Source organism: Cherax quadricarinatus, chromosome 17 (assembly GCF_038502225.1).
Source record: "Cherax quadricarinatus isolate ZL_2023a chromosome 17, ASM3850222v1, whole genome shotgun sequence".
Classification (NCBI taxonomy): Eukaryota; Metazoa; Arthropoda; class Malacostraca; order Decapoda; family Parastacidae; genus Cherax; species Cherax quadricarinatus.
Window position 1 is genome coordinate 48554913 of NC_091308.1, and position 12957 is coordinate 48567869.

General features: G+C 38.4%; 1 long non-coding RNA gene across 1 annotated transcript in view; it reads left to right on the top strand.

The window, feature by feature from the left end:
• The window catches only part of LOC138852833 (uncharacterized), a 137760-nt gene that overhangs the window by 61935 nt on the left and 62868 nt on the right, over positions 1-12957 (top strand). The gene's annotated exons all lie outside the window — the stretch shown is intronic.

The window sequence follows — 12957 nt, forward strand, 5'->3', positions numbered from 1 at the left end:
CTCAGATGGAGTGATGTTCTGGAGAAGGGTACAGCCAGAGTGAAGTTGCTGCTTTCTGCCCGTCTTGTGGCATAAAAGCTTGTTTCACGCTGTCCTCGAAGTGGATCCAAGTGTGGTACTTTGACAATATTGACCTTGTACATGACAGTAAGGCCACCCACATCCGTCCTATGTTGAAGGCTCTGCTGAAATGACAGATCTATCCAGGATGGGTCCAGGCGAGAGATGAGACATCTTGCTCTGTTCTCTACTCTGTCAAGCAGTCGCAGATGAGAGGGGGGGGCAGGCAAACCAAGAAAGTGGAGCATACTCAAGGTGTGAGCGTACTTGTGCCTCGTACAGAATCTTGCAACCCCTACTGTCAAGCAGATGCGGGATAAGGCGAAGTGCTGTAAGCTTCCTGGCTGTCTTGTTTGCAAGATTTACAACATGGTTCTGTATGGTTAGTTTGGGGTCAAATTTCACCCCAAGGATATCAACTTCTCCAGGTGCCAACACCCTCCCATTCATCCTTACTACTGCACCAGCATTACCATCATGGTGCCTAGAGACGATCATCATTTGCATTTTCTCAGGTGCAAATGTTACTTGCCATCTGTTTCCCCAAGCTGATATAGCTCTCAGCTGATTGATGTAGCTTACAGCAGCTGGCATTTCTTCTCTTGGATAAGTGAATGTCAGTGTACAGTCGTCTGCATATGCATGTGATTCTGGGATGAGATGAAGAAGGTCGTTGAAGTAGACATTCCATAACAATGGTCCCAGTACGCTTCCTTGTGGAACACTTGCCCCAATAGGATGTCTTGCTGATTCCGTTCCATTGAGAACTACACTTAGAGATCTACCATGAAGGTAAGCACTGAGGAGACATAACGTAGAGCCTGCAATTCCCAGTGCTTGAAGTTTTGCTAAGAGGCCCTGGTGCCACACCCGGTCGAAAGCGCCAGCAATGTCCAGTGCTACCATACAGCTGACTTTGGATTCATCCAGTGACTGGTGCCACTTAGTGGAGAGGTTTAACAACAGATCAGCAGCAGAGTAACCTTTCCTGAAGCCATAGTGATGATCACAAAGTAGTGAGTGGTAGTCAAAAAACTCTGTCATTTGTGTGTTAGGTAAGACACATGCAACAGTTAGGTATCTTTATTATGAAACGTTTCGCCTACACAGTAGGCTTCATCAGTCGAGTACAGAAAAGTTGATAGAAGCAGAAGATACTTGAAGACGATGTAATCAGTCCATCACCCTTAAAGTTTTGAGGTGGTCAGTCCCTCAGTCTGGAGAAGAGCATTGTTCCATAGTATGAAACAATATGGAGATGAAGTGACAGGATGGAGCTTATATAGCGCCAAGAGGTGAGACGTAGGCCACTAGGAGAGGTAAGAACTCAGATGTTGAGAGGTCAGGTCCCTCTCAAATCCAGCCGCTCTTACTAGTGGAAGTTGTCGAAGTTGATTGCAGGTCTGTACCAAGATACCCTTGTGTTGCAGTGTCTGACAGATTGAACATTAAAATGGTATAAAATACCGACAGGTTGTTAGGTAAGACACATATGCAACAGTTAGGTATCTTTATTATGAAACGTTTCGCCTACACAGTAGGCTTCATCAGTCAAGTACAGAAAAGTTGATAGAAGCAGAAGATACTTGAAGACGATGTAATCAGTCCATCACCCTTAAAGTTTTGAGGTGGTCAGTCCCTCATATGCATATGTGCATATGTGTCTTACCTAACAACCTGTCGGTATTTTATACCATTTTAATGTTCACTCTGTCATTTGTCTTGAGATTATTGTCTCAAGGATCTTACCAGTGATTGACAGGAGTGACACTGGTCTGTAGTTGCTGATTTCTGCTCTGCTCTTCTTTTTGTGAACAGGGACTACATTTGCCTCTTTCCATAGAGAGGGCCATTTACACTGTACCAGGCAGTGCTGAAAGATGCGAGTTAGAGGTGCTGCTAGCTGGTCTGCACATCTCAGCAATCTTGGGCTCAACTTGTCTGGGCCCACAGCCTTTTCTTGGTCAAGCGATTTAAGAAGGAAATGCACCTCCTCCTGCCTTATTTCAAATGTTTACTTTATAACACTGTGGTTGTTAATGCTATAACAGTGGTTATTCGGTTATTCACTCTATAAAACAGTGTGGATATACTACATTGTGTACAGAAGGGACCTACATGCAGTGGGTTAGGTTCCAGGCTACCACCATCAAGCATAATGTCTTTTTTCCACTTATAAATGCATATAAATGCCAGATAACAAGTTTACACAAACATATATTAAGTTGGCAATAGAATAAGGCATTAAAAACTATAAAAAAGTAAAATATACATATAGTACACTCATTACTTACCTTAAATTATCTTTAGCCTTAGTATATGGTGAGAGATGAGTATATATTATAGAAAATCAGGTGTGGTAGCTCCCACACCAGCTACCACACTTACAGTTTTTTTTAAACCCTTAAACGGTCCAAACATATACAGTGGAACCTCAAAAATCGAACTTAATCCATTCCAGGAGCTAGTTCTAAATTCGAAAAGTCTGAAATTCGAAGCAATATTTCCCATAAGAAATAATGGAAATACAATTAATCCGTTCCAGAAACCCAAAAATATTCACACAAAAAATACATTTTGTAGAGATTAATTACAGTTTTACATACAACAGATATTATAGTTTTTAATTATGTATAGTAATACATATAAAATAACATTTTTACTTACCTGGTGATGGCATCTGGAAGATAGGGAGGAGGAGAGAGGGAGTTGGGGTTAGTGTTTGGAAGGAGAATCCTCCTCCATGAGGACTTCAGGTAAAGCCCTCTCTGGGGTTACTTCCCTTCTCTGTCTTTTAATGTCACTAGGACCAGCTTGAGAGTCACTGGACCCCTGTCTCACAAAGTAACTGTCCACAGTCTTCTGTTTCTGGCGTCTCTTTAACATTTCCCTAAAATGGGACATGGTTCTGTCACTGAACTTGTTGCAAAGATGGCTTGTTTCAGCTTGCTCAGGGTGGTACTTCTGCACAAACATTTGGACATCATTCCACTTGGCACAAATCTCCTTAATCTTTGAAGAAGGCACCTCATCCACTCCTTATATTAACACCTTTCGCAACATCAGCTTCCTTGATTTGTTTTTTCTTTGACAGGATAGAACTGATGTTCGACTTGTTTTTCCCATACATCCTGGCAAGCTCAACAAGTCTCACACCACTCTCATACTTCTGTATTATTTCCTTCTTCACATCTATGGTGTTTCTCACTTTCTTTACCACAGGGGTAACACTAGCAAGTTTCTTTGGGCCCATGGCAGCATATTTCACAGTCCCACAAGCACTAAACACAACGAAATAATCGTAAAATGCGTGAATGAGAGCGCAGGTTAGTGTTCACTCAAGCATAAACAAAGCTAGACTGCTCACGGTGCCTGCGCGGGGACGCGGACAGAGCAGGTGGTAGACAGGTCCCGTACCCGGCAGTCCGAAAATAGGGGCACGTTCGATAATAGGGACACAGTTTGTCCGAAAAAATGGTCCTATTTTCGAAACGTTCGATATGTGATACGTTTGATTTTTGAGGTTCCACTGTATATACGTTTCATTTGTCATTCATTCAACATTGGCACGATAGGCCTGAGCCACCTAGACATGAGAGAATGGGTGTGCGCACTCAGTGTGCGCCAAATGAAAAATATTGGGGAGTGCCTGGGTACCACATGCGGGGTAGGGGTCGGCCTAGGAAGGGTTGGAGGGAGGGGGTAAAGGAGGTTTTGTGTGCGAGGGGCTTGGACTTCCAGCAGGCATGCGTGAGCGTGTTTGATAGGAGTGAATGGAGACAAATGGTTTTTAATACTTGACGTGCTGTTGGAGTGTGAGCAAAGTAACATTTATGAAGGGATTCAGGGAAACCGGCAGGCCGGACTTGAGTCCTGGAGATGGGAAGTACAGTGCCTGCACTCTGAAGGAGGGGTGTTAATGTTGCAGTTTAAAAACTGTAGTGTAAAGCACCCTTCTGGCAAGACAGTGATGGAGTGAATGATGGTGAAAGTTTTTCTTTTTCGGGCCACCCTGCCTTGGTGGGAATCGGCCGGTGTGATAATAAAATAAAACAAAAAAAAAAAAAATTCTCAAAACATTTGAGGTGCTGCACAGGTGAACGTATATATACGTTTGGACCATTTAGGGGTTAAACAAACCAGCCATATCTCACCAAAGCAGGGTGGCCCAAAAGGAAAAACGAAAATTTCTCTTTTTAACCCTTTCAGGGTCCAAGGCCCAAATCTGGAGTCACGCACCAGTGTCCAAGAATTTTCAAAAAAAAAATTTGTTATTTTTTCTTAGGAAATCGTAGATAATCTTTTTGTGAAGGTAATAAAACAAAAAGTACGAAATTTGGTGGAAAATTGACGAAATTATGCTCTCGCGAATTTTGATGTGTCAGCGATATTTACGAATCGGCGATTTTGCCGACTTTGACTCCCATTTTAGGCCAATTACATTATTCCAATCAACCAAATTCTTAGCTATTTCACTAGTATTACTTCTATTCTATCGATTGAGCACAAGAAATCGCCAAGTCAACTGTTTCAACTACAAAATAAAGTGATCGGAAATTGTTAATTTGGCCAATTTAACACAAAGTTCAAAATATTCCAATTTCAAAATAGGGTCCAGAATGAACAATGTAGGCATTCCTGGCACTAAACTAACATTTCCTCTGTTCATTAGTTATGTTTTGAGGCTTTACAAATAAATTCCATTTTGATTTTTTATTCACATAATGAATTTTTATTCACACCAAAAAATAGAAGATTTACTGTTATGCAATACTGTAATAATTGTATAAATATCATCACCATATTTGTGAATGTATCTTAGAACCACCAGCTGGCGTGTATTAGACGTGTGAGGTCGTTTGTTTACTCTTGAATATCGGCAAAAATTTAACATTTCTGCTACTTTGAGCTCAGTTTCAAGCCATTTCCAGTGCTAAAACCAATCAAAATCATCTCTATTTCTGTAATATGTCTTCCATTCTATCAAATGTGACCAAGAAATCGCAAATACAGCTATAAAAAACATACGAAAAAACACTGCAAAGTTGCTGTTTTAATCGAAAAATCATGATTTCATTTTTTTTCTCTCATTATACACAGTGTGCTGCAGGATCTGTTTTATGTGGTGCACACATACCACATAGATGTATCCTCTCATATCTAGGCCCAAATGTACCACTCACAGTTTATCAGAGTGAGCTGAGCTCATGGCGTAGATCTACGGTTTGGACCCTGAACGTAAAGCCGTAGATCTACGGGACGGACCCTGAAAGGGTTAAATTTAGTAATATATACAGAAGGAAGGAGTTACTAGCCCCTTGCTCCTGGCATTTTAATCGCCTCTTACAACATGTATGGCTTATAGAGGAAGAGTTCTGTTCCACTTCCCCTTGGAGATAAGAGGGAATAAACAAGAACTACTAAGAAAATAGAAGAAAACCCAGAGAGGTGTGTATATATATGCATATGCTTGTACATGCAAGTGTAGTGTGACCTAAGTGCAAGTAGAAGTAGCAAGACGTACCTGAAATCTCACGTGTTTATGAGACAGAAAAAAAAGACACCAGCAATCCTACCATCATGTAAAACAATTACAGGCTTCCGTTTTACACTCACTTGGCAGGATTGTAGTACCTCCCTGGGCGGTTGCTGTCTACCAACCTATTACCTCCACCTACATGAAAAATATGACTTAAATTTAAAGTGCCCCAGAGCAATTATCATTATTATTATTATTATTACCGTCGACATAACATGTTCACCGAGTTTAATCATTTTTAACAACTATCCTTAGATGCCATCGTAAATGAGAGAAACGCCACGAATGTAAACAAACAGACGAACGCGTATTAATACCTGTCTGATTATGGTTCATTTGTGTTCATTCCCACATATATTTGTGAAGTTTTTACCACAAACAAAACACCTTATATTGTGTACAAGTTGTCTTCATGTTGGTGCAGTAGAATAAATAACAGCAACACTCCTACTCTTATTCAGAACACCATTTTTAGAGGTACTGACACTCTCACTGAAGGCATATGAAGGTATCATTTTCTGCATTTACCCACAGTAATACTATTGCGTACATATTTTCTCTGGTGTTCGAATAGAGAAAACATAATTCTTGCCGTTACTCCAACAAGCCGCTGGCTACCACATCTCGTACTTATGTCAACTTGTTCTACTGTGGGCGTATGTATAATGTTTATATGTTATGTAATGTATTTCTTACATAATTTTGAAAAAATATCAGATAGATTAATGAAAATGTCTATACGACATTTAAAGTGTCCCATAGTGATTATTATTATTATTAATCCGGCATCTTCAAGACTAGTGAGACACTCTTAGTGATTATAATGTGTACCTGCACACTAGCACAGTGTGTAAGTTTATTTAGGTACAGGTAGTAGGTTTATAGACAGCAACCACCCAGGGAGGTACTACCGTCTTGCCAAGTGAGTGTGAAACAAAAACCTGTAACTGTTTTACATGATGGTAGGATTGCTGGTGTCCTTTTTTCTGTCTCATAAACACACTGGATAACAGGTATATCTTGCTATTTCTACTTACATTTAGGCCACACTACACAGGCATGCACATACGTATACAGTGGAACCTTTACTTGCGAGCGTGTCCACGTGCGAGTTTTTCCAAATACGAGCAGTCGATGGGTCGATTATTTGCTTCCATACGCGAGCAAAATTTCCACAAGCGAGCAGACCTCAAGGCAGGTTCCTTGACACTGGTGAGGGGCTCTTGCTCTTGATCTCGGGAATTGTATCTCATTTGTTTGTTGGACTATCTTATTGAAACTTGGGCAATGTATGATGGAAAGATGCTTTTTAACGTATACCAAAAATGAAAGAATTCTAAGCATAAATAATGGAGTTCACTTTTCAGCAATTAGCCATCCCTTAGCAGTAATTTTGAATGGTTTTTATGGTTGTACAGTGGACCCCCAGTTTGCGATGGCATCGGTATCCGATAAATCCGGTATTCAATACATTTTAACGCAAAAATTTTGCCTCGGTTCCCGTTAAAAAACCCGCCATACGCAATTTGTCCGAGACGTGTCCACGTGTGGCCTGAACTGCTCCGTGTGTGCCAGGGTTTACAAGCCAGCCAGTGTGCTCGCATCTAAGGATACATTCGGTACATTCCATATTATCACAGAGTTTTTGGTGCTTGTTTCTGCAAAGTAAGTCACCATGGGCCCCAAGAAAGCTTCTAGTGCCAACCCTGTGGTAAAAAGGGTGAGAATTAGTATGGAAATTAAGAAAGATGTTGAAGGGTTTTTTGGTCTCATTTGATAGAATGGACAATATATTACAGAAATAGATATGATTTTAATTGCTTTCACGACAGAAAATATCTTGAAATAGAGCTCAACCTAGGGAAAATGGTCCATTGGTTGGCTGTTTCAGAGTAAACAAATGACGTCACTGTCCATACCAATATGCAGTCGTGAATGGGTTGACATTATTTATACAATTATTGCAATAAGGAATAACAGTAAATCTTATATTTTTTGTGTGAATAAAAATTACAAATTGTTTATATAATAATAATAATAATATTAATAATAATAATAATAATATGTATAATAATACATATAATAATAGTATAATAATACAATACAATAATAATAATAATAATAATAATAATAATATTAATAATAATAATATGTATAATAATAATACATATATAATAATGTACTACATATAACAATTACAATAGACGGCTTCAAAAGGCCGTCACTAGATGGCAGTGTTTACCACAACAAAGAGGGAGAGGTTGTGGCTGCCTCCACCTGATACATAATGACATACATGTATTTTATTCATTCTAGAGTATATATCATGTTTCTATGTTATTTTTATTGTTTGTTATATCATATTAGATGAACTGTGATATATAAATAAGCCGTATAGATGATATTAGCAAAATTATTCATGAAGTATTTTCATCGGTCTCCAGATAAACTCTCGTCCACAGCCGACACAGCCCATACCACTACATGAATGACATATTTTATTCATTCTAAAGTATATATCATGTTTGTATGTTATTCATATTGTTTGTTATATCATATTAGATGAACTGTGATAGATAAATAAGCCATATAGATGATATTAGCGAAATTATTCATGAAGTATTTTGCCCAGTCTCCAGACAAACTCATCCACTGCTGACACCGCTCATACCACTACATGAATGACATATTTTATTCATTCTAGAGTATATATCATGTTTCTATGTTATTTATATTGTTTGTTATGCCATATTAGATGAACTGTGATAGATAAATAAGCTGTATAGATGATATTAGCTAAATTATTCATGAAGTATTTTGCCCAGTCTCCAGACAAACGCTAGTCCACCGCCGACACCGCCCATACCACCACATGAATGACATATTTTATTAATTTTAGAATATATATCAGGTTTGTATGTTATTTATATTGTTTATTATGTCATATTAGATGAAGTGAGATATACAAATAAGCCGTAGAGTTGATATTAGCGAAATTATTGAAGTACAGAATTCCACTGGAACGGATTAATCGAGTTTCAGTTAATTTAAATGAGGAAAATTGACTCTGCAAACGAGCAAATCCAGTTGCGAGCAAGGTCATGGAACGGATTAAACTCGTAAGTAGAGGTTCCACTGTACAGTGGTCCCTCGCTTTTCGTAGTTCTCGGCAATCATAAATTTCGCCAATCATAGGGGTATTTTCGTATAAACATGGACTCGCTTTTCATAGGTTGACTCGTAAATAGTAGTTCGTCTGGGACGCGTACGCACGGTGTGAGCCAGGGAGGCCTCCCTACCCAGCCAGTCTGGCATTGTTTACCAGTGAGTGAAGGTCCCCTCAAGTGCTCCTACGAAATATTTCATAATATTCCACTCAAGTACTAAATAAGCTACCATGGCTCCAAAGAAAGCTCCTAGTGCCAAGCCTGTGGTAAAGAAGGTGAGAAATATGTACAGTGACAAAGTCTTGGGCCATTTTAGGGAAGTGTTAAAGAGACGCCAGAAACAGAGCTCTCTCCACAGTTACTTTGCGAGACAGGACTAGAGTTACTCTCAAGGTGGTCCTAGTGGCATTAAGAAACAGAGAAGAGAAGCAACCCCAGAGAAGCAATTGGTACCTGAGGTGTTGATGGAAGGGGATTCCCCTTCCAAACTGTAAACAATCCAATCTCTCTCCTCCTCCAGTCTCCCATACGCTAAGAAGAATCTCCAATAAAGGTAAGTGTTACGCTGTTAATGTTTCATTCATCATTTCCCATTGTATTGTTTATGTACTACATGTATATTTCATGTAAAAAATTTTTTTGTTTTAATACTTCTGGGTGTCAGGAACGGATTAATTGTATTTACATTATTTCTTATGGGGAAAATTGATTCGCAAATCGTAAATTTCGTTTATAGTAGCTCCTCCAGGAACGGATTAATTACGAAAAATAAGGGACCACTGTATATACATACACACATCTAAGGTTTTTCTTCTTTTTTCTTAATAGTCCTTGTTCTTCTTTATTTCCTCTATTCTCCATGGGGAAGTGGAAAAAAATCTGTTCTCCGTAAGCCATGCGTGTCGTATGAAGTGACTAAAATGCAGGGAGCAATGGGCTAGTAACCCCTTCTCCTGTAGAAAATACTTAAAGAAGAAGAAAAACTGGGATGCTTGAATGTGCATGGATGTAGTGTGGATGAAAAGAAAGAGATGATTACTAATGTTATAAATGAAAAGTAGTTGGATGTCCTAGCTATAAGTGAAACAAAGCTGAAGGGGCTAGGTGAGTTTCATTGGGGAGAAATACTGTAAATGGGATTAAGTCAGAAGTAAGGTAAGGAAGGAGTAGCAATAATGTTGAAGGACCAGTTATGGAAGGAGAAGAAAGAATATAAATGTATAAATTCAAGGATTATGTGGATTCAGGTAAGGATCGAATGTGAAAAGTGGGTCATAATAAGTGTGTGCGCGCCTGGAGAAGAGAGGAGTGTAGAGGAGAGAGAGAGAGATTTGGGGAATATTAAGTGAGTGTGTAGGAACTCTTGAACCAAGTGAGAGAGTAATTGTGGTAGGGGACCTAAATGCTAAAGTAGAAGATACAGTTAACCCTTTGCCTGTCTTAAGCCCATTTCTGAAACTGTCATTCTATGTCGCAAAATATTTGAAAAAAAAAATTAGTTTTTCTTATGAAATAATAATCTTTTCCTGATGCTAATGACACCAAAAGTAGAAATTTGATGGAAAACTTACGGAATTATGCTCTTGCAAAGCTAGCTATCTCAGTGATATATATGCATCAGCGATTTCACTGACTTTGAGTCCTATTTTCTGTCAATTCCATTGTTCCAGTCGACCAAACTCATAGCTATTTCTTTAGAACTCCATTTGTTCTATTGACTGAGTACAAGAAACTGCCTATTTACCAATTTCAACTACCCAATAAAGTAGTCAGAAATTGGTAATTTGGCCAATTTCACACAAATTAAAAATGATGCCAATTTGAAAATAGGGTCCAGAATAAACAATGCAGACATTCCTGGCACTAAAATAACATTTTCTCTATTCATTAGTCATGTCTCCAGGCCCCTCTTATATTACTCTTGCTTTCTATTTTGATTTTTTATTCACACAAAAAATAGAAGATTTACTGTTATGCAGACTACTGCATTATTGTAAAAATGGTATAAATAATATCAATGCACTTGTGAAAGAATATTAGACTCACCAGTTGACGTGTATTGAATGCATGGCGTGATTTGTTTACTCTTGAACATTGGCAAAAATCAAACATTTCCACTACTTTGAGCTCAATTTCAAGGTCATCTTCACTATGAAACTAACCAAAATCATCTCTATTTTTGTAATATGTTTTCCATTCTATCAAATGAGACCAAGAAAATGAGAATACAATCATAAATATTATACGAAAATGCACCTCAAAATCGGCGTTTTAATCCAAAAACATGGTCAGAGTTTTTTTTTCTCATTATGCACTGCGTGCTGCAGGATTTTTTTTGATACAGCACACACTGACCACACAGACCCATTCTTTCACATGTGGGCCTACCAGCTTTCTCCCGCTTGATTTGAAGCCGCTAGAATTTTTGTGTACCTACCATCCAACTTGCAACCTGCTTGACATATGACCACTCGACTTACGACCGTGGTTTTTATGCCGAATTTCTGGGAAATAAACAACTGTTTGTGTTGTACACAGTGTTTATCCTAAACCTTACAGTATAAAATACAGTACTAACAGCATAAAAAGTAAAGTAAAAAATTAAATACCAAAATAAAACAATAAAATAAAGTCATTACAAAAATGTGATGTTGATATTCAGTAGTACAGTTCAACTTACGTCCATTTTGACTTACGACTGGTTGGTCGGAACCAAGCTCAGTTGTAGGTCAAATGGTATGTGTATATACGTCTGAAACACTGGCTCATAAGAGGTATATATACAGCCAAAACAGTCAAAGGGTTAAGAAGGGTGTGGTAGGTAAGTTTGGAGTGCCAGGTGTAAATGAAAATGGGGGCCCTTTGATTGAACTTTGTATAGAAAGGGGTTTGGTTATAAGTAATACATATTTTTAGAAAAAGAGGATAAATAAATATATTGGATATGATGTAGGGCAAAATGACGGTAGTTTGTTGGACTACATATTGGTAGATAAAAGACTGTTGGGTAGACTTCAAGACGTATGTGTCTATAGAGGGGCCACAGATATATCAGATCACCTCTTAGTTGAAGCTACAGTGAGAATAAAAAGTTAGATGGGATACAAGGAAAATGGAAGCAGCAAGTAAGAAAGAGGTAAAGGTTTATAAGCTAAAGGAGGAGGCAGTTAGGGTAAGATATAAACAACTGTTGGAGGATAGATGGGCTAGTGAGAGTATAGGCAATGGGGTTGAAGATGTATAGGGTAGGTTTAACCCTTTGAGGGTTTCGGCCGTACTAGTACGGCTTACGGCCCAGGGTTTTTGATGTACTAGTACGCCTAAATTCTAGTGCCCTCAAATCTAGTGGGAGAAAGCTGGTAGGCCTACATATGAAAGAATGGGTCTATGTGGTCAGTGTGCACAGTATAAAAAAAATCCTGCAGCGCACAGTGCATAATGAGAAAAAAAAAACTTTGACCGTTTTTTTGGAATAAAACAGCGACTTTGCACTGTATTTTTGTATGGTATTTATTGTTGTATTCTAGTTTTCTTGGTCTCATTTTATAGAATGGAAGACATATTACAGAAATTGAGATGATTTTGACTGGTTTTTCAATGAAAAGTACCTTGAAATTGAGCTCAAAGTAGCAGAAATGTTCGATTTTTACCAAAGTTCAAAAGTAAACAAATCATGCCAAGCATCCAATACACGTCAACTGGTGAGTCTTATATTATTTCGCAAGTACGCCAATATTATTTATACCATTTTTTACACTAATGCAGTAGTCTGCATAGCAGTAAATCTTCTATTTTTTGTGAGAATAAAAATTCAAAGTGGAAAGCAAAAGAATGTAAGAGAGGCCTTGAGACGTGATTAATGAACAGAGGAAATGTCATTTTAGTGCCAGGAATGTCTTTCTTGTTTATTCTGGGCCCTATTCGGAAATTGGCATTTTTTGAAATTTGTGTGAAATTGGCAAAATTGCTAAATTCTGACCACTGTACTGGATAGTTGAAATTAATAAATGGGTGGTTTCTTTCACTCATTCGATAGAAAAAATGGAGTTCTAGCGAAATATTCATGTTTTTTGTCGACTAGTACAGTGGAATTGGCCGAAAATGGGGCTCAAAGTGGGCAAGATCGCCAATGCGTAAACATCGCCCAGACCGCTAACTTCGCGTGAGCATAATTCCGTAAGTTTTCCATCA